Here is a 20,276-nt window from a genome sequence, read left to right as displayed (position 1 = left end):
AATGCCTTTTCTACCTCCAGGTATTTCACAAGGTTCTTCCTCCAGCTCTTCAAAGGTCTACTCTCTCTCAAACTTCACTCTCACTCTCAAATAGCGCTTCTTTGGAGAGGTTGTCAGTACCACTCTTCTCTAGAATAGTTTCTTCATACTTATTGTGTCATGTATTTCCTTCTAGAGTTAATTGTTCATATCATTATTTACTGGTTTATTGTATGTCTCCTTTATAAAATGAGAACATGTTCTCATCACATGGGGGTCGCTGTGTTCTCACCCCAGCCCCGGAGGCCAGCACCCCCACCCGGACCCACAGGTCCCACGGTGGCCCGAGGGGAGCAGGGAGCAGCTCCCACTCACCTGTGGCCTGTCACTGTGTGAGCACTCACACTTTATACACTGGGGTACTGGGGAGAGTGGGATAGTTCGGGCGCTGTGAGCCAGATCCGGAGCACGAGTGCCTCCACCTGCCTGCGGACGCAGAGTAAGCGCCAGGCAGCGGTGGAACCCTGAGGCGCCACAGTTCCACCCACAATGGGACCCCTTGTCATCACTGTAGGTCAGCGGGGTCCAGTCAGCACTAAAAAAAAACACAAACAAACAAAAAAAACACCTCACCTTGTTCAATAATAGCCTCTGCTGCTCATGCAGTGCCTGGCACATAATGGGTGCCTAATAAATATAAATTAAATGAGAAAGGTAAAACTGAGCTCAGGCCTTCTCCAAATCTTCACAAGTTTAGGCTCTAAGCTGTTAGTGCTGGTGTCCTAGACCTCTGATTTTGTTTGCTGGGTTACTGACACTTTATTCCGAAGTCCCTTATCTTGATTTTTTTACTTCATTCCAAAGTTCTGGATTCCAGACCCTATTTATAAGAGACAGGTACCTAGAGGATCAGCTGGTCTTCTCCTGGCTTCTTTCTGCACTTGAGTTTTTGTGTCCCAAATATAATTGCTGCTTCTATCTGTCTTGGTTAATAACCACAGAATTGACCCTAAAACAGTCAAAGCTCTTCTTGTCTGACTTAGTCCCTGTCTTCCTTCTTTCTTATGCCTATCTTTCCAATCTAAATCTTCCTTCTTTTGTTTCTACCCCAATCACACCATGACAACAAGCATAAAGGAGTGGTTCCTATGCACACATTTTTAAAAGCTAATCATTCCAACTCACAGCAACCTCTATTGGACACTTGTGTAACACTACTAGTACATCTGTCTCACTAAATACAATTAATCTCCACATCAACAATTAGGATCAATGTATTTGCCAACTCCAATATTGATATGGACAAGCCTTGCAATGTTTTCAAGTTTGAATACTTTTGGACAACTTTCAGATACAGCAGAGACCTTTGATATCACTGACAGCGGGTACCCCTCCTCTCTGCAAACCTAGTTCTATCACTTTCCTTAAAATACAGGGTCCAGAAAGCATTTGAGAAAAGCTACTGTGAGTTGCCTGGATATTATCCAAGCTCTGGATACCATAGTTAGTCACATGGAATGTGGAATGGGCTAGACGTCTTGGAATTGTTCTCGTTAAACTGGTGCAAGTCATTGACCCAAAAGCTTTAATAATCATTATTTGTTTAACAAGTTCCTGTGAGGAAAGCTATGCAGTTGTCTTGTGAAGTAGCTTCTTAAAAGGCTTTTATTTTGTCTGGATATGATAAGAATCACTACATGGTATGTCTAACTGATGACTTAGTGCTCTTTCAGTGCATAGAAACTTCTATGGGAAAAAGAATTGGACAATAAGGACCAATGACTTAATACATGCCATGTTTCCAATTCAATTTGCTTTGATAAAAATCAAATAATCCCCAGGAACACAAATATTTATCTACAGTGATTGGACAGTCTGTTAAAATTGGCATTCTCAGTCCCTCCAAAACATTCGTTTGTCCTTTATACGACCCACACATTGTCAAGAGGTTAATAATGTTGAAAAATTCTTGTGGTGTTTTTAGTTTTTGTGCTATCTGGCAGAGAAACATCAGGATCCTTAATTTTGTTTTCAACATAGCACATTCTTTATTCACAATCAATGTTCCTCTGTATTAGTCAACAAAATAGGAAACATTTTTAAATTCTGAAATCACTGTAAATTCATAGCATTTTTCCTTTGAAGTAAAATACTTTACACGACTACAATGAGACATGAAAAGAATTTGTATGATCAGAAAAAAAAAGAATTTGTATGGTCAGAAGGGTCAACAATCAATAGAATAATAATGTGTCCGTAGTGAAGTAGACAAGATTTTTTTTATTTTTTTTTATTTTTTTGCTTTTGAGGTAGATTCTTTCTTTTAGCTTTTTTTATTTGTTTTAATTTTTTATCTAAATTCAATTTGCCAACACATAGTATAACACCCAGTGCTCATCCCATCAAGTGCCCTCCTTAGTGAATAAATCAAGATTTTAAACTTTAAAGGTTAACAGGTATTATTATTTAAGCATTTGGTAAAGTGATTTTTATATGTGCTAGTTTTTATTTTATATTATAGAATACATTTCAGAATATGATTCAACTCTAAATACAAATCTAATATACTGCATTGCTTATGTATAAATATTATTCTTTCCTACTTAGACACTGTTTTAATTATGACATTCTTCCTTGGTAAGCCTCAAATATCCTGGCATCAAGGTAAAATGTACTGTAAAAAATATAAGTAATCTCCAATAAAACTATGACCGATAAATCCTTTTATCGAATATGTTGAGTACATGTTAAATCATAAAATCTCATAGGAATTACTGTAGAGGACACCTTTATATTTTCAAGGTTACTACCTTTTTTCTTTGGGATTTATTTATTTATTTATTTATTTAGAAAGAGAGAGCAAGTGGGTGGAAGGGCTAAGGGAGAGGGAGAGAGAGAATCCCAAGCAGACTCTGAGCCAAGCATGGAGCCAGACAGAGGGCTTGATCCCAGGATCCAGAGATCATAACCTGAGCCAAAATCAGACACTTAACCAACTAAGCCACCCTGACATTCCTTATGGTTACTATATTTATATACATTTGATTCCTAATGTGTTTCAAACAAGACTTTGAAAAAAATAATTTATAATTAGTAAGATATGGCAATAAATAATAGTCATCAAGTTCAAAAACATACATGGGCTTCACTTCCTTCAATAAATCTCAGGTGTTTAGAAGAAAAGTGCAGTGGGAAGAAAACTTCTCACAACAAAACAGCAGGTAAAGAAGTAAGACCCCAAATTCTAACCCATCAGGGTAATGGAAGCCTCTAAAAACAGTAGGTTGTATAGCTTCCCATTAGTCTATAGGATAAGCATGTTGCTATTAAAAAGCAAAGCAATAGACCACCATTTTTCTTAAAGTGACATGTAGGCCAGAGATGTTTCCATTGTCTGCAACTGTCCTCAATTTCTTTTTTGGACCTAATATCTCCACCACTACCTTTGTTTACCTTATCCACTGACCCCACCCATCCTCTCTTCTCTACCACTATTTCCCTATCTCCTTTGCCTCCTTCAAACCAATCTTGCCCCACGAACCCATCCTGACCAACCCAACCCAACCAGCCTGGTTCATGCCTATCTCCACCTTTATCCCTACAGCTTCACTCTCACATATAAGTTTCCCTGTTCACGGCTCTTTTGCCTTGGGTCCATGTTCAGAAGCTTCTGTTTGTGTGTCAGAGCTTGTGTTTTGGAATCATTCTCCTTGTGCTCAAATCCCAGCTCTGCTCCTTTTTTTTTTTTTTAAGATTTTATTTATTTATTCATGAGAGACACACAGAGAGAGAGGTAGAGACACAGGCAGAGGGAGAAGCAGGCTCCATGCAGGGACTCCGATGTGGGATTCGATCCTGAGATTCCAGATCACACCCTGGGCCGAAGACAGGCACTCAACCACTGAGCCACCCAGTTATCCTGCCCAGCTCTGCTCTTACTGCTGTGATGTGGGTCAACCAACTCCATTAAGCCTCGGTGCCCCTTTCTGCAAAGTGAGGATTATAACGGAATTTATCTAATAGTGATATTGTGCGGATGGAATTAGGTAATGCAAGTAAAGCATTCAATAGAGTTCTGGTAGAGAGTAAACACATAATAAATACTGGTTTTTATTATTCTTGTCATATATTTGTTATTTTACTTACATGGAGGCAATTCTCTTTAATGCAAAAGTAAAGTATTCTATATTACTTTGTATTGCCCTGTAAGTACACTGGCTGTTTGAACTAAAATCAGGACAAATGATCCAGCAAATCACACACACTCATACAGCAAAGAAACAGAAGCAGTGAAATAAAAATAGTACCGGGTGATTCAGGACAGGAAAATCACTGTGCCTGTAAGTTCTGTGCTTTGCTTTTTTAATAGCTTGAGTCCTCAAAGAAAACCGCGCCAGGTCTACACAAGGGAAGTAAAGGATGAATTTGTTTGGGGTTGGATTCTGAATTCATAGGCAGATTAGAACAAGTTTTTTTCCTCCCAGCATGGGATGCATAAACAGACACACCTGTGCAGTATCCTAGGTTATTGCTGTTAAAGAAAATCTTATCTTCTCTTCCGACAATTTGTTGTGAGGATAACATCAGGAAAAAACCCTTCCCGGTACCAGGGTGGGAAGGGCCAGAGACAGAACAGAGCCCATGAAACAGACTTATTATCATGTGTAAACTGGAGCTGGAAGAAAGGTATTGATAGAGCTGGAAGCTCTGTTGAAGGAGAATGGGTTAGAAGGTCTATGATGTCTAAGGTCTTCAGTAATTGTATCTGAGAACAGACTTGACAAATACTTTCAAGTCAGTTAACTGGATTGGTTTTGGAAAACCCCAGCTTCACTCTGAGAATCTCATCTGCCTAATTCCCATTCTGTCAATATTTTAAATGTATATTTATAGTATAAGAATCAGGACCTTCTGAAACTTTGCCATTTAGGTCAAACTAGAGAAGGAGACTGAGGGGTGGGGCTGCAGACTGGTGGAACAAGAAAGCAGCTCCAACAGAGACTGGTCATCACAGAATGGTCTTCTATGGTGTTTAAAGGGAATTTCCAGGATGGACATACTTCATAGACAAATGCAAATAAGTATGGCAATACATTCCAAAGTCAAATACAAATGCTTTTTATCATCTTCTATAATCCATGCCCCTGTTCCCAAGCATTTATGTGGATAATTGAAAAATGACAGCATAACACATTTCTTTCCTTGACTCTCCATTTCTCTCAAGGCAGATGAGCTACGACACCAAAGGCAAACACTCCATGTAACAAAGGACGGTTGTATCTCTCAGATAATCCAGTGATCTGGATTGTGCCCTTTCAGTCCCCTTCCAAACCCTGAATGGAATCAAGACTCATGCACCCATGGGAATCAACTGGTTCCAAGTAGCTTTTTGTTTCCATGCTCCCAATTCTCATATTCCTCACACTCTTTTCTTGGCCTTTTTTTTTTATTTTCAAAGTGAAATCTTTATATCCCAGCGTACCTTATTTTGATAGCTGATTTACTGTTGTCTCTCATTATGCTTTTTTAAGATGTCCCTATTGCTAATCCACTAAGACTTTGTATTGGAGGGAAAAAATCCTGTACTGGGGTGAGAACTAGGGCCTGAAAAGTAAAAGCATATGGTTCATTATCTACTTACCACCAAACACAAACACATCACAATTTATGTCAGTATGATATAGAGCATAAAATTAAGGCAAAAATAATTGAAGCCAGGTCGAGGCACCCAATTTTTCCACATACTGTTTTCTCTACTTTAGCATATACTTGAAATTTTCTATCATAAAAAAAACTTCAAAAACATATATGACATCAGAGAAGGAAACTCAGAAAAGAAAAAAAAAAGATCTGAATGCTACCCTCTGATGTCAGATTACTGTAGACAGCATTCCTATGCTAAGCAGAGCTCTAGTGTTCCTCTCTGCAACCTTGAGAAGCTTGTGGGAGGAAGAGGGGTGTTGATTTTTAGTGGGAGTTATTTTAATGAGTGACCAGTCTTCTTGTTGAGGTGACCCGCACATGAAATGCTACATATTTCATTTTTCAAACTACATGGAGGCAAGGATATAAAAAGAATGAAGGCTTTGGCATTGAACAGACTCTACTCAAACCTTCTTAGGGTTCAACTTGGGGGAAATTACTAATTTCTCTGACCTTTCATCCTCTACAAAGCAGAGCTTCCTATCAGCTTTACAAGGTAATTACAGGAAAAGTGCCTATTGATATGTCTCGCAAATAATAGATTCCCAATGCATGTTCATTTCCTTCCTTCTTGTCATAGTTTCAGTTGTTGATCATATACCGTGTTGAAGAAACTCCAAAGGCTTTCTAGATATAACTCTGAAATCTTTTCAGTTCTCCAAAACAGCAGTAAAATCTTGGCCTATCGAGTCACTGCACAGTATTAATAGCAAGGCTATTAATAGACAAGTATCCCAAGTCTTTAGACAAATTAGACACCAGATTGTGTGGTGTTACTGGAAAAGACAATAAACTCTTGGCTAGGGACATGAATTCTCATTTCCACTTTCTCACTAAGAAGCTTTCCCTTTAAAAGAGACACCTAACCATCTCCTGTCTTTGGTGAAGACATTTTTCAAAAGCATGTTTAAGCTCCCAACTTCCCAAAACACAGAGAATGATAAGCCTGGGAACTGACTCAAACATATAAAATTAATAATTTGATATGTCACTGTACTAAATAGAGAGAAATCAGTTTGGTTGTCCTCAGATCATGAAAACCACCCTTAGTAGATTTGGACAAAACAAAAGCACTATACAAACATAAGGTTTTGACTCGGGATCAAACGGTCTTGGCCAGGGGCCACTGCAAAGAGTCACGGTGATAATTATTGTTTTTGCGATGATGAAAGCAGAATTATGAATTTAATGCAATAAACAGCTGCCAATTAGCTAAAGCCCAGCACAGAGAATAATTAACAGTAAGGGACCTCAGGTGTCAGAGGCAGCAGGCCCCTGGCCTGGCCCCGCACTTACCATAGCCCTGGCAGGCTACTTCATGGGTAAGAGCCTCAGTTACTTCATTGCTAGGATAAAGCATATCTAAGAGTTGTCAGAAGTCAAATGAGAAAATGCTGGTAAAATGTCCTTGGCATTAGTAAATGCTTAGGAATCTATTTTCTCCATGAATTTCCACTTTAGAAATACTGATAACATTATCAATAATGTTGATTTTTCTGAGTGAAAATTCAAAAGTTAACTTTTCATATTTATGAATCACTCATTGTTAAATGTGTATGTTTGTGAGAGAAAGAGACACACACACACAGATTACACATTTATGGTGTTTCAAAAGATAGCAACCTCTTGCCTAAATAGTAAGAGGACAGTATTCAGCAGAGCTCTTGAGGCACCTGGGTGACTCAGTCAGTGAAGTGTCTGCCTTCAACTCAAGTCATGATCTCAGGGTCCTGGGATGGAGCCCAGCACTAGGGTTCCCTGCTCAGTGGGGGTCTGTTTCTCTCTTCGTTTCTGCCGCTTCCCTTGCTTGGGCACTTGCTCTCTCCCTCTATCTTTCTCTGTGTCAAATAAATAAATAAAATCTTTTTTAAAAATGTCACAGACGTCTCTAAAGTCCTTGCCACCATAGCCCCAGTCACAGGCAACCTGCACACATACATTGGTCAAGATGATTTGCAGAACTAAAGGTATTACACTAAGTGAAACACATCAATCAGAGAAAGACAATTATCATATGATTTCACTCATATGTGGAATTTAATAAACAAAACAGAAGATCATAGGGGAAGGGAGAGAAAAATAAAGTAAGATGAAATCAGAGAGGGAGACAAACCTATAAGAGACTCTCAATCAATTGGAAACTAACTGAGGGTCGCTGGGCGGGGGCAGGGGGGTGATGAGGTAACTGGGCAATGGTCATTAAGGAGGGTATGTGATGTAGTGAGCACTGGGTATTATATACAACTGAAGAATCACCAATTTCTACCTTTGAAACTAATAATACACTATATGTTAATCAACTGAATTTAAACAAAATAAAATTTTTAAAAAACAAAAATAAAAAATCACAGACCACAGCCCCAGGCACGGGCAACTTGTACACAACACATTAGCCAAGACGATTTGCAAAATAACACTTGAATGATGCAGGAATCACACCTCCAGCACATCCCATATCTGAAGAATTCAAAGCTAAGAAAAGAAAGAGCCTGCACAACACACGTAAACACAGTTGAAGTATCTACATTTGAGATGCTATATTTTGGAATTGCCAGAGACAGAATTCTCTTCAGTGGAAAATCAGCTTTGATTCAAGAAAGTGCCCCGTAAAACCTGGACAGGGCAGGCTGTGACCTAGCACCCACTGAAACAGATCGGCAGGTGACTCGAAACCCAGATGACAGGAAGAAACATACCCACAGATGGATCAACCCAAAACAAGCATTTCCCGGACCACGTTGATTATCATCCTGATGGGTTGGAACAGAGGACAAGCCACTCTTGGTTATCAAAACCACTCCATGGTGTGTGTTGGCTTTGCTGTATGCGAATTCTGTGTGCAGATGGATATATATATAATATATATATATATTTCCATTGTTTAGGCTGAGTTTTTCTCAGAGATGGCCTACAGTTTTGTTTAAAAAAAAATCAAGTGAACTGATCTGACACCATACAACATTTATAAAGAAACACACATAACAAAAGGTGGTCAGATGCCCTGGTCTTATTTGAGGGCACCACTTCCTATGTGTACACTACAGGTATTGATACTGGCCCCTAGAATTTTTGGGCCTCTCACCACAAGATGGGATTAGAACACTTACATAAGTTGGCTATCTTTACTTAGAGGCTCAATATAACGGCTGGTGCTCCCCAGGGCAGAACAGACACCAGGGCTTTGCTAATTAGGATGAAAAGATTAGGGGATCCCTGGGTGGCGCAGCGGTTTGGCGCCTGCCTTTGGCCCAGGGCGCGATCCTGGAGACCCGGGATCGAATCCCACGTCGGGCTCCCAGGGCATGGAGCCTGCTTCTCCCTCTGCCTGTGTCTCTGCCTCTCTCTCTCTCTCTGTGTGTGACTATCATAAAAAAAAAAAAGGATGAAAAGATTATTTCTCTGTGTCTCCATGCCAAACTGAAAAAGCAAACATCCACCTTGACATTTCTTCCAGCTCCTAAGTCTTCCCTAATGCTTAACTTTTTTCTTCTTCCTTTCTATCCTCCAATTTTCCTTCCACAAAGCTATTCATCTTTTCCTCAGCTCCTATCAACAAGGAAATCATTCAGCTGCTGACATGGCTTGCCCCTATTGACTGTGTTGTAAAGACAGACTTTGCAAGATGGAATCCCTGCCCCAGAGCCACTCCACCACTACCATCACCTCCTCATCTTTGTAGGAGGACAACGCAGACACCTCTCCGGACCTGCCACTGCCCTGGTCTGAGGAGGCAGGAACGTCCAAGACAAGGGAGGAAATACTGTGGACGACAGCAGAAATTGCACCGTCCCCAGGGCTCTGTGTTTCCACCACACCCAGTGGTGGAATTTGTTCCCAGTAAACACGCATTGCTCAAAGCACCATTATTTATTAGAGATGAAAGAGAAAGACTGTCTGCTTCTCAAGTCAGCTCCGCTCTACAGAGGATACACATGAAAAGTGGTTATCTGTGCTTCTCTGATCCAGACACTAGACAGGGAAGCCCCTGGGCTACCTAAAGATTGCTCTTTTCCATATACCTTGAGCATAATTTCTCCCTTGAAACTCCAAGATGGGCACAGACTTCAAATTAGACTGGAAAGTAATGAAACATGAAAACCCTTGTGGAACACTCTTTGGAAATCTTGCCCCCCCAAAAAAATTTTTTCTTTTAGATTTTATTTATTTATTTGACAGAGCGACAGTGTGCAAGCAGGGGGAGCTGTAGGCAGAAGGAGAAGCAGGCCCCCCGCTAAACAGGAGCCCAGTGTGGGGCTTGAACCCAGGACCTTTCAGATCATGACCCAAGCCAAAGGCAGATGCTTAACCGAATGAGCTACCCAGGTACCCCGCTCTTGCCAAAATTCTTTAGGAATTACATAGTGTTGAGAGTTAGCCATACTAAGCAACATCTAACCTCAGTGAAACAATAATAAAAAGACTAAGGATGAATAAGGAATAAGAGCGGTGAAAGTACCAGCCATAATGCACATCCTGAAGGGGTCCTTCCTGTCTTAGCCCAGCCAGTCTCCCCATAGGTGAAGCTGCTATAACTGTCAGAACTTGCGAAATCTGTCAGGCTTCTTCTCCTCTTGCATGGTATCTCTCAACTGAGTCCAGTAGCCATATATCCACCTCTCTCCAGCTTCTGGCTAATGATGAGCAAATCATTCACTCGTTCCAGCCAATATTCTGAACAGTTAGCCGTTCTCCCCTGGGTATGTTTTTCAGAGTCAGCACCTCATTTTTTTTTACCTCTTCCGTGGTAACACTTGGTCTTTTAATGACTGATTTGATTTTTCAGATAGCCAAGAGATATTCACAGCCAGTCAGTCCTTCTGGGAAATAAAATTGGTTATCAAGCAAGATAAAACATTTCCTGTTAAAAAATAAAGTGTACTTTACTTTTTTTAAAGATTTATGTATATGACAGAGAAAGAGCACAAGCAGGGGGTGTGGCAGGCAGAGTGAGAGGAAGAAGCAGGGTCCCCGCTGAGCAGGGAGCCCAATGTGGGACTTGATCCCAGACCCTGGGATCATGACGCTTAAGTGACTGAGCTGCCCAGGCACCCCTAAAGTGTTCTTTAAAATAATGTGTGTGTGTATGTGTGTGTCTGTATGTATGATAAACTGGGTCTGAAAGATGTTTCCACTGAAAAGCTTAAATATGTTTTATGCCAATATGTGTGAAAAGTTTCCAAGGGTCACAGCTCTGAAGGACAACTCACATTTGGATAGAGACATTGTGCTATGTTTGCTTTAAAAGATTGATTATTTTATAGCTACAACTCATAAAGCCTGTGGTCATAAAACACCTCCCTCTATCTTGGAGACAGACTACACTTGTATAAATAATGTTATCAGGTTCTAACTCAGCTAAGACCACTCCTGGTCCTAAATGTGGCCAGACTCCACTCTGCACTCAAGTAGCCAGGACCACAGAATCTATTCCCGGTATCAAATCTAGCTTATGTAGGAAAATAAAAAAGGAAATTTAATCCCCAAAGAATAAATATTGTGAAAGGATAAGAAGTGACTAAAAAATCAAAATAGCTTAAAGGATAGAGAAATATGCTTAATACTGGTTTGGGGGTATTTTTGTCAGTTACACAGTGCTCGTATGGAGAAAAGTAGCAACTCTATCTTGATTTCACATCTGCTACTTGCCAAGGTGTGGTCATCCATCTTCCACAACCCTGCTTTGTCACCAGTCAGCTCCAATGGACTTAATTGTGCCGTCACTTTCCAGTCATACTTCCCAAATCTGCTGTTTGCCACTTTAAAAGCTCCTTATATCCTACAATGTAGTATTCTATGTCTACTACTTCCACATTTTGTTTACTCATCCCCTTCTTAGTCCACTAAAAAGAGGGATTGTGGTTTTCTGAAATAAAGACTAGACTTTAAGTCAGACAGAGATGGGTTTGAATCTTGGCTTTAGTGGTGACCTCAGAAAATGTAATTAATTAATCTTCCTAAGCTTTTCCAAATTAAAAAAATTATTATAGGTTGTCTTAAATTATTGAATATATGTTCCCTAAAAACTGAAAAAATGACTATATAAGGCAAGTCTTTATGAGTTTGTTCAGTGTATTTTTATATGCATATAAGTTCTATGAAGTGGAAACATAGTCTAATATTTCTTGTTGTGCAGTGTGCTTTGTTTCCCTTTACATTACCAGTAATGCACCTCCACTTATATATCTTTGCAGTGACCAAGAGCCATTAATTATGAAAGTAGTCCTTTCTGTTGTTGTGGCTGAAATGCTGGCATTGTGTTTGTTATTGGAAGGTTCCTCTCCTCCCTCTAGTTGCATACATTTGCCCTTCTGCTGTCCTCTAGAACAACACAGATAAATCTGATCCCTTTGCCGTATAGCAACCCTAAAATATGAAAAGTGAGCCTTCGTATCCCTGTCTTTTCTTCTCTAAGCTGAGCAGCTTTGGTGCTTTTGTTTTGATTTGTTTATCCATTTCTGATCTGATATTGCTTCTGGGTCCTTGCTCATCCTTACTGGAGCCTGCTAAATCTTGGGCTTCTCTCACACCAGAGTGCCATCTCTCACCTGAAACCCTTATCCTCTTAATGTAATTCCTTTCTTCCCTAATTTCTACTGGACTTTATTCTGTTTCCATCCATATGTCTCCTCACTTCGGCTGTACTAGACATGTCTTGTATTTCTCTGGGAACAAACCACCTACCCACTCTTCACCTCTACCATAATCAACCCCATAGGAGAGTATCTCAAAGGTATCTTTGGATTATATTAATTGACTTTAGCAGCTATTTCCTCTTTTTATACAACCAATACATTTTCTGTGCATTGTTTCGATCTCTATAACATTCTCAAAAGCTAACTAATACAGTAATCAAAATGTGCTATGAAGTGAAAAAAGAAGGGATCAAATATAAAAAAGAAATGTGTTTGTCATCTGAGCCTAGTTTTTATTTTTTTCATGTGTATGTGTACAGTATAGCTGCCAAAGTGACTACTCTGGAGTCAGACTGCTAGGGTTCAAATCCCAGTCACCTAACAGCTGTGTGTCCTCTCTGAGCTTCAGTGTCTTCATCTGTAAGACAAGGATAATAGAAACCACTTCATAAGGTTGTTACGAAGATTATGTGATTACCAGTAATGCATGCAAAGTACCTAGATCAGTAGTTGGCACGAGGCAAGCACTGTTTGCTGCTGTGATGAGGAGAAGGATAATGAGGTATGTGCTCGGGAAAATCACTTTCATCTTCCCGGGTCTCAATTTCCTAACCTGTAAAATGAAAAGGAAAAAGGATAAATGCTGACAACAGTGGTAGAGGTCACTGTACTAGAACCCTTGACACTTTATGAAGCACATCCATATGCAGTAGTTCACCAGGAAGCACTCATGAGTAGCCCCTGCCCTCAGTATTTCTGACTTGCCGGAACAGCCAACCAACGGGCTGCAAAGCATGAACACTGACTCTGGCCCTGGGCCTCCATTTAAAAGAAAGATCCAAAGTCCTCAGATAGCTTATGCCTCCTCCAGTATCTTGACTCACTACCTGCAAAATAATTCAGGCCTGTACATCTGGAGCCCCAAATGGCACTGTGAGACTAGAAAGTAAGAGGCAAAGAAATAAAACAAGACAATCATATTATTGAGTATCTTTATTACCCATATTTCTGAGATAATTTCCTCATAGAAGTTCACTATGAGTGTCAAGGTCACACAGCTACTGACTTTAAACCAGGATGGAAGTCTGACGGAGGCCAAAGCTCAAGCTCACTCTAAAGTTCCATGCTGCCTCACTGAAGTTTGCAATCTATTAGGATTGGGGTGTTGGTTGTCATTTAAACTTTTCCACTAAATCTCAAGCCCATTGAGAAGTTCTGCTCTAAAATGGTGCCAAGAACATGAGGTATTTTATCATAAACAACTAGCCTATAGATGGCGCTCTTTTTCACTCATGACTCACCCAATCTGGCACTCCTCAGAAAAGCTTCAAAGCAAAAATGCCACTGTGTTTTGAAGGCCCCCAGAGACAACTCTACCTCACAAGTCTATCTGGTAAGTGATCAAGACAGCTATTGAGCAATGACATTTCTTCCATATTTACAGAATAACAGAACAAACACGTCTGAAGCATGTTATTGTTCCATACAATAAATATTGTCATTGAATGAGCTCAGGCCTCTTTTTTGTTCGTGTTCTTCCTCATTTATTTCCCACCAACACACTTTTTTGCTCCCTGCTTTGATGGCTGCTAGCCCTGAGGGCACATAGGTGAAGTCAGCATAATATATACATTGCTAAAAAGTCTCCAGTCAACAGGTATACTTCCTGCTTAAAGGAAGTAGCATGAAAACAGGAGAGCAATGAAGCCACGTCTTGAGATCCCAAGGATTTCACTGTGTTTGGCAAACTCCACTGAATTAGAACACTTGGCTTAAATAAGCGAAATTACAATTATAGGTTAAGAGACATCTCTATTATCTTCATTGTCATTTCAACAGACAGTTACTAGATACCAGGCAGGATACACTATATATTATTGCATTTGGGCCTCATATATAATCCTGTGAGGTAGGCACGATTATTATACCCATATTTAATGAGGAAGCTGAGGTACAAAAATTTTATATAACTTTCGCATTGTCATAGAGCAAAACAATGGTAGCATGAGGATCCACACCCCAGCAGCCAAACTCCAGCACCCATGCTCTCTCCAAGCAAGTTTCTGATTGCCTCTGGAAAATGGTAAGATACTCAGGTGTGTACCTATAAGCCGGAACTATTTGGCTTAATGGTTTTCATGAGATTTCCCAATCCATTTAAACAACCCTGTACTGTAAGCAGTTGGTGTGATGAAAATGAATACAATCTGCATATGCTAAGAAAACCCAGGCCACGGTGGTCACGTGAATTTCCTCTGTAGAGTCACTTCACTTACCTGTTGGATTGATCACACACAACACTTGAGTTGGAATTCCACTGAGAATTTCTGGCATGGCTGGAGCTAACTTGTTGTGAGTGTACTTAGGGGATTACATTTGATTCTTACTATGACTTTTACTGGAAATCTCTGACAATGAGATGAATAGCTGTTAGGAAAGGTAGAAAGAAAACTGTCAATCCCATGATCCTCTTGTCACTGATATGTTTCAGAGCCCCAAGTTCATAAAACTTCCCCCCTTTTTACTCCACAAAGGCTCCTTCTCTTTCCAGAAAGTTCCCCGTCCCAAAGCCTAGGACCGATAAGGAATGAGGACAGAACAACAGGTGCCTTGTTGTCTCAAGTGGCTTATTGACATTGCTAAGATTTTTCAGACTGGGTAACACCCATTTAGCTCATTATGCCCCTCATAGCAATAATCTTCTTTAGGTACTTTCTCCCTGTTGAGAGAGAGTGAAGTAGGGTGGAGTAAGAAACATATGAATTTTTCTCTCTCCTTCTCTCTCTCTCTCTCCTTATTTTCAAGTTTAATGCAACTCAATTTATGTCACACAAGGGATGACCCCATTACAGGAGCTAATTGTAGGTGGCCACAAGATAGAATTGAAAGACAAAGGGGAATAAAGGTTTGTAACAAAGCACCCAGGAGATGCCACGCAATGCCCCCCTGTGTTAGAACCATCTGCCAAGGAAGCATGACAAATGGCACAGTCCTAGGGGTCAAAAGGTCTGGATCCAAGTGTTGCTCACCCCATAATCTTGGGCAAGCTCCTTTTCCTGTTGAGGCTCCAGCTGTCTCACTTTTATAAGGAATAAAGCTTGACCAGAGGATCAGTGGAAATTGATGAGATCTCATGCTCTAGGTCACTCTAGGGCCTGTATCAATGTTGGTTGTGGGTTGATTTTTCAGGGGTCTGGCCTTGTCTCTCACTCTAACCAGAAGCTTGTCCTTGATCCTTGCACATCCTCCCAAGCCCAGAAAAGGTAAAGGTTTGATATTGCCTTGGGTGTGATCCCAGTCCATCTTATGAATAAACATGACTTCCTGTTTCCCTACAGTGAGAAAAGAGGAGGGAAGCAAGGTCTGAGGAGAGTAACAGAGGCCACAGCAAATGAGGGCCTCAGCAGGGGCAACAAGAAACTGTTCAAGCTGACTCAGTCCTGTGTTTTTTCCTGTTAAATGATTCACATGGCAAGGCAAATCAGGCTGAGATGCACAAACTCTTCTCTGCCTTTCATGAGCTTCCAAATGAGTTGGTGATTTTTTTGTTTTTGTTTTTCCTATCTCATTACACTTTCCTTGGAAACATGATTGTACTGTTTTCATTCCAGACTGAGGTTCCCCCCCACCCTCATTTCAAGGTCTTAAAGAGGTGGGGTTATCATATTTAACTCCCCAGCAGTTAAAGCACTATTGGAAACACTGTGCTAATACATGACTTTAAAACTACCTACAGGGCCATTTTAAATGTTATTCATATTCCTTAAACTTCTTGTGTTTTTTTGACTCGAATAGGTTAAATTATAAACAAAATTTCATAGCATGTTGTATATAATGAAGTCTGAGCTTCTTAAAAATCAAGCTCTAGATATATGAATTTTCCATATGTTTCTTAAAAGATTTATTGTTGTATATACCCAAGAATTTTCAGTTTTTTGAATGGGAATTCCTTCTGTAATATATAACAGACAAAATATTTTTCTTCATAACAAAATTGAAGCTTTCATTCATTATTAAAAGTCATGATCCTTAAATCCTTTTAACACTCTCAGCCACCATTTTGTCTTCTCATGTTTAAGTGAGGTCAATTTTAATTGAGGCCCTTCTTCCATATTTTGTTTAATTTCCATGCATATCCATAGCCATAATATCCTTTTTAGGCAAATTATTCAGGAAGAGACAGTGTTACTATTTGATAAAATCTGGACAGTGATGACATTCCCCAGCTTAAGACCCTGTAGTAACTTCTTATTATAGTTAGAATATTAGTCAAACTCCTTTTCATGACCTATAGGGCCCCATATGACATATTCCCTGCCTTTCTCTCCAACCAAACTCCCCTTCATCCACTGTGGCCCACACACTGGCTTTCTCTCTGTTCCTCAAAAACGCCAGTGCTGTCCCAGGTTCCTTGCACTTGCCATTGCTACTTCCTGAAAGAGTCTTCCCTCATCATCATCTGACTGCCTCTTTCTCTCTATTTAGTTCTAAGGTCAAACGTCACTTCCTCACAGAAGCCATCAATGTCTCTCACACTAAGCAGGTTGTAACTACTTTCCTGCTTTGTTTCCCCCCCCCCCCCCGGCAGTTAAAGCACTATTGGAATGCTTTTATTTGTTTCCTTATTTATTAGTTTTTGTCAATATTTATTTTCTATCACCTCCATTATACTTCAGAAGAGGCCTTTATCTGTCTTGTTCACTGCTTTACCACAATTTCTAGAACAGCTCTCAAAACATAAGAGGCACTCAATAAAATACTGTTGAAGGAAAAAATCCTGGCTCACCTCCACACCTACTTAAAGCTCATCTCCATTTATCATGGGAAGTTCTGGTTGTCTTGAGTCTTATTACACATTGGGTAATACAGTCTGAATTATCAATTACAATGATATGCTCAGATGGCTGTCACAACAGTAAAAAGCTGGTAATGTCCAGTGTCATTCATCCACTTTTGGAAAGAGACAAAAGAGCTATGAGAATGTTGATGACACACTCTAATTTCTTGGGTAGTTCTTTTCAAACTTTTCCAACAAAATATAACTAATAGTTTAGAATAGCAAATAATAACACTAAGAAGGGATCAGAACAGGAGTATAAAGTGACCTCCCAAGGACAATATATCTTTGAAGTTGCACATTATGTTTTTAAAATCCAGATGAGTTTTGCATTCTAATAATCACATATCTGGGTTTGATTTAACATAAAAGTAATTTTCCCTTAAATTTTTGGAAAAAAATATGCTCTCCAAGAAGATGTGTCCTCTTTACTCTGGAAAGCCACCAAGAATCCCCAGGTACAGATGATTCAAGCTGATAATCATTAGAAATAACTCTGGAGGAGCCTTGAAGGGAGAACAGCCCCTACTCATGCTTTGTTATCCTCACCTGAGGAGTGAGGAAGAACTCTGGAATAAAGACACTTAAGTGAATCTTGAGTCCTAAGGGGTGTCACATTTTGAAAAGGAAAAAAGGCTAAAAGTTTTATCTTTCTGCATCCCTCTTTTTTCAGATATCTGTCTTAAAACATTTCACTGCTCTCTTTCTTTCCATATGTTTGGTGAGGTGAGAGGTATAAGCTTTCCTTGCTTCTGAGAGGAGAGACCCTAGAGTGAGCACATAACTCACTTTTCCCAGGACCATCCTAGTTATGATTATGTTGTCACTGCAGTAATATTTATGCTCTCTTTCCATTTGTATAGTATATGGTCCCTCCAAGGGATGCCTTCCCCACTCTCCCTCCCACTTAAAAGAAGAAGCAGGAACCACTCTAAATGAGTCACAAACATGATATAAATCTTCCAGTCAAACTTCAACCCACCAAGGAAAGGGAGTCCTTGTGACTCAGATGAGCTGTCCATTTGATCCATTGAGAAAAATCACAAAAGTATTTGGGGTCCAAACCTTGGTTTTAGCAATGACATTTTCTTTGTCTAATACATTTCTGCAGTTAGGAATTGGTGATTACTATGGGTTACTCAAAGAGGGCTGGAGATTCAGGATCCAAGCCACCATGCATACATTACAATAATAATATTTATAGGAAGAAAAACAAAAGAAGCAACTAGGATGGTAAGGGTGAATTGAGTTAATTAGTAAAAGCATTTTAAAATAAAATAAAATGTGATGAACAGAAAGTATTCAGTCAGAGATGCCACATGAATTTGAATAATCAGCCCTTTCAATGACCTGGCATTTGAAGGCATGAAAAAGAAGACCGTTATCCCATAGAATATACCAAAAAAGATTGCTAGGATAGTAATTATGGTGGCCACTGTGGGAAGCATAATAGACCAATGGTCCCAGCTGCAGCCCTCTGAAATCCATCACCACATTTGTTCTGAGGCCATGCTTTCTGTGGCTGCTCCTAGCCATGACTAAGCACAGCAGGCCCACTAAGGCAGGCCCATTCCTGAAACATGCAGGACTCCTCTAATGGGCATTGTTAGTTTAAAGACTCCAAATTAGCCTTGCCTAAACTTCCTCAGAATTGAAATCTTTTTTTTCTTAAGATGTTATTTGTTTTTTTTTTTGGGGGGGGGGGGTCAGAAAAAAGGGGAGAGAGAGAATCTCAGAGTCCACACTCAGCATGGAGCCCAATGTGAAGCTCCATTTCATGACACTGAACTCATGACCTGAGCTGAAATCAAGAGTCGGATGCATAACTGACTGAGCTACCCAGGGGCTCCTTGAATTGAAATGTTAAGGCATTTATTCTTTGCCTTCTTTCCCTCTCTCCTTCACAAGGATCAGTTCTGCATAGCTGGGTCTGAGCTTTCCCAGCCTCCTCCAGCTCCCTCCCCATTTTCTCCCACAAGGTTTTCCTCAACAAGTCTCTTGTATGTCGAACCTCATCTTAGCATCTGCTTCTCAGAGGACCTGAACTAACATAGTTCCAGGTAGGAATCTACTGGAAGAACAGGAAGAATTAGGCCATTTGATGCATTTGGGCTAATTTGATCTAATACTAAGAGGAAAGGAAATGGGTGATCATAAAAGAAGAAGTTTGAAGAGTTTAAGACTTAAAAGGGAAGTTTCGGAGTCTACGTTGTGACAGAAGTGGTTATGATGGTGGGGGTGGAGGTGAGAACAGTCAGGGTCAGAAGTGATTCATTTGCATATTTAATGCTACAGTAGATCCAAAGGCCTGTATGAGATCTTTTTGATGTAGAACTCAGGAAATGTTGACAGCAATGTTTCTTGCCATCCAGAAGAAGCCAATCTACAGTGAAAGAGAAAAAAGTCAACGCAGAGAGGGAAACAATAGCATGAGCTGGAGGGAGATCCTGGAGTGAGTTTTTGACTCTTTATTTCAGCTTTTCAGGAAGTCCACTGCATCCCTATATTGCCATGGTTTGATTGTTCAGCATTTCTTATTTTACCTAAACTAGTTCAAGAAGGGTTTAGTCACTTGCAACCATTAGAGATGTGATTCACACAACAGCGAAATTTTATTTTGCTTTCCCTTAAAAACATCTATCATTGTATAGTACAAAAATATCCAAGGCCACATTGTTCATAACAGCAAAAATAAATAAAATGAGAACAATCCAAACATCTACCAATGGTAGAATAAATTATAGCAAAATCATCCAATGGAATATTATAAACTAAGTAATATATAAACTACATAAACTATAGCTACACATGTCAATAATGATAAGTATCAAAAATAAGATTTTGGGAAACCAGTAAATTCTAGAAGAATTCATACTATAAGATTCCATCAAGTTCAAAAACAAGTACAACTAAACCATGTATTGTCTAGGGATACATACAAAGATGGCAAAACTAAAGAAAACAGGTAATGGTTTACACAAAATTTAGGGTAGTGGTTACTTCTAGAGGCAAGAGGGGGATGTAGCTAGAGAGGACACACAAAGACATCTAAGTACTGAAAAAGTTGAATTTCTTAAACTGAGAGGTGTTTGTTATATAGGGTGTTTATATTTCTAATATTGTGT

The 20,276-nt window shown here is 39.8% G+C and overlaps 1 long non-coding RNA gene across 7 annotated transcripts in view; it reads right to left on the bottom strand.

Moving 5' to 3' along the window:
* Positions 1 to 20,276, bottom strand: part of LOC112650025 (uncharacterized) — a 139,859-nt gene that overhangs the window by 36,643 nt on the left and 82,940 nt on the right. For all 7 annotated transcript variants that reach the window (XR_007414035.1, XR_004803653.2, XR_004803652.2 and 4 more), the window contains 3 exons: positions 14,591 to 14,741; positions 12,813 to 12,927; positions 10,139 to 10,499 (listed from right to left, as the gene is read on the bottom strand). This is a non-coding gene — a long non-coding RNA (uncharacterized LOC112650025). The remainder of the gene's footprint in view (positions 1 to 10,138; positions 10,500 to 12,812; positions 12,928 to 14,590; positions 14,742 to 20,276) is intronic.

Source organism: Canis lupus, chromosome 11 (assembly GCF_003254725.2).
Source record: "Canis lupus dingo isolate Sandy chromosome 11, ASM325472v2, whole genome shotgun sequence".
Classification (NCBI taxonomy): domain Eukaryota; kingdom Metazoa; phylum Chordata; class Mammalia; order Carnivora; family Canidae; genus Canis; species Canis lupus.
This window is presented reverse-complemented; position numbering and strand designations above follow the sequence as displayed.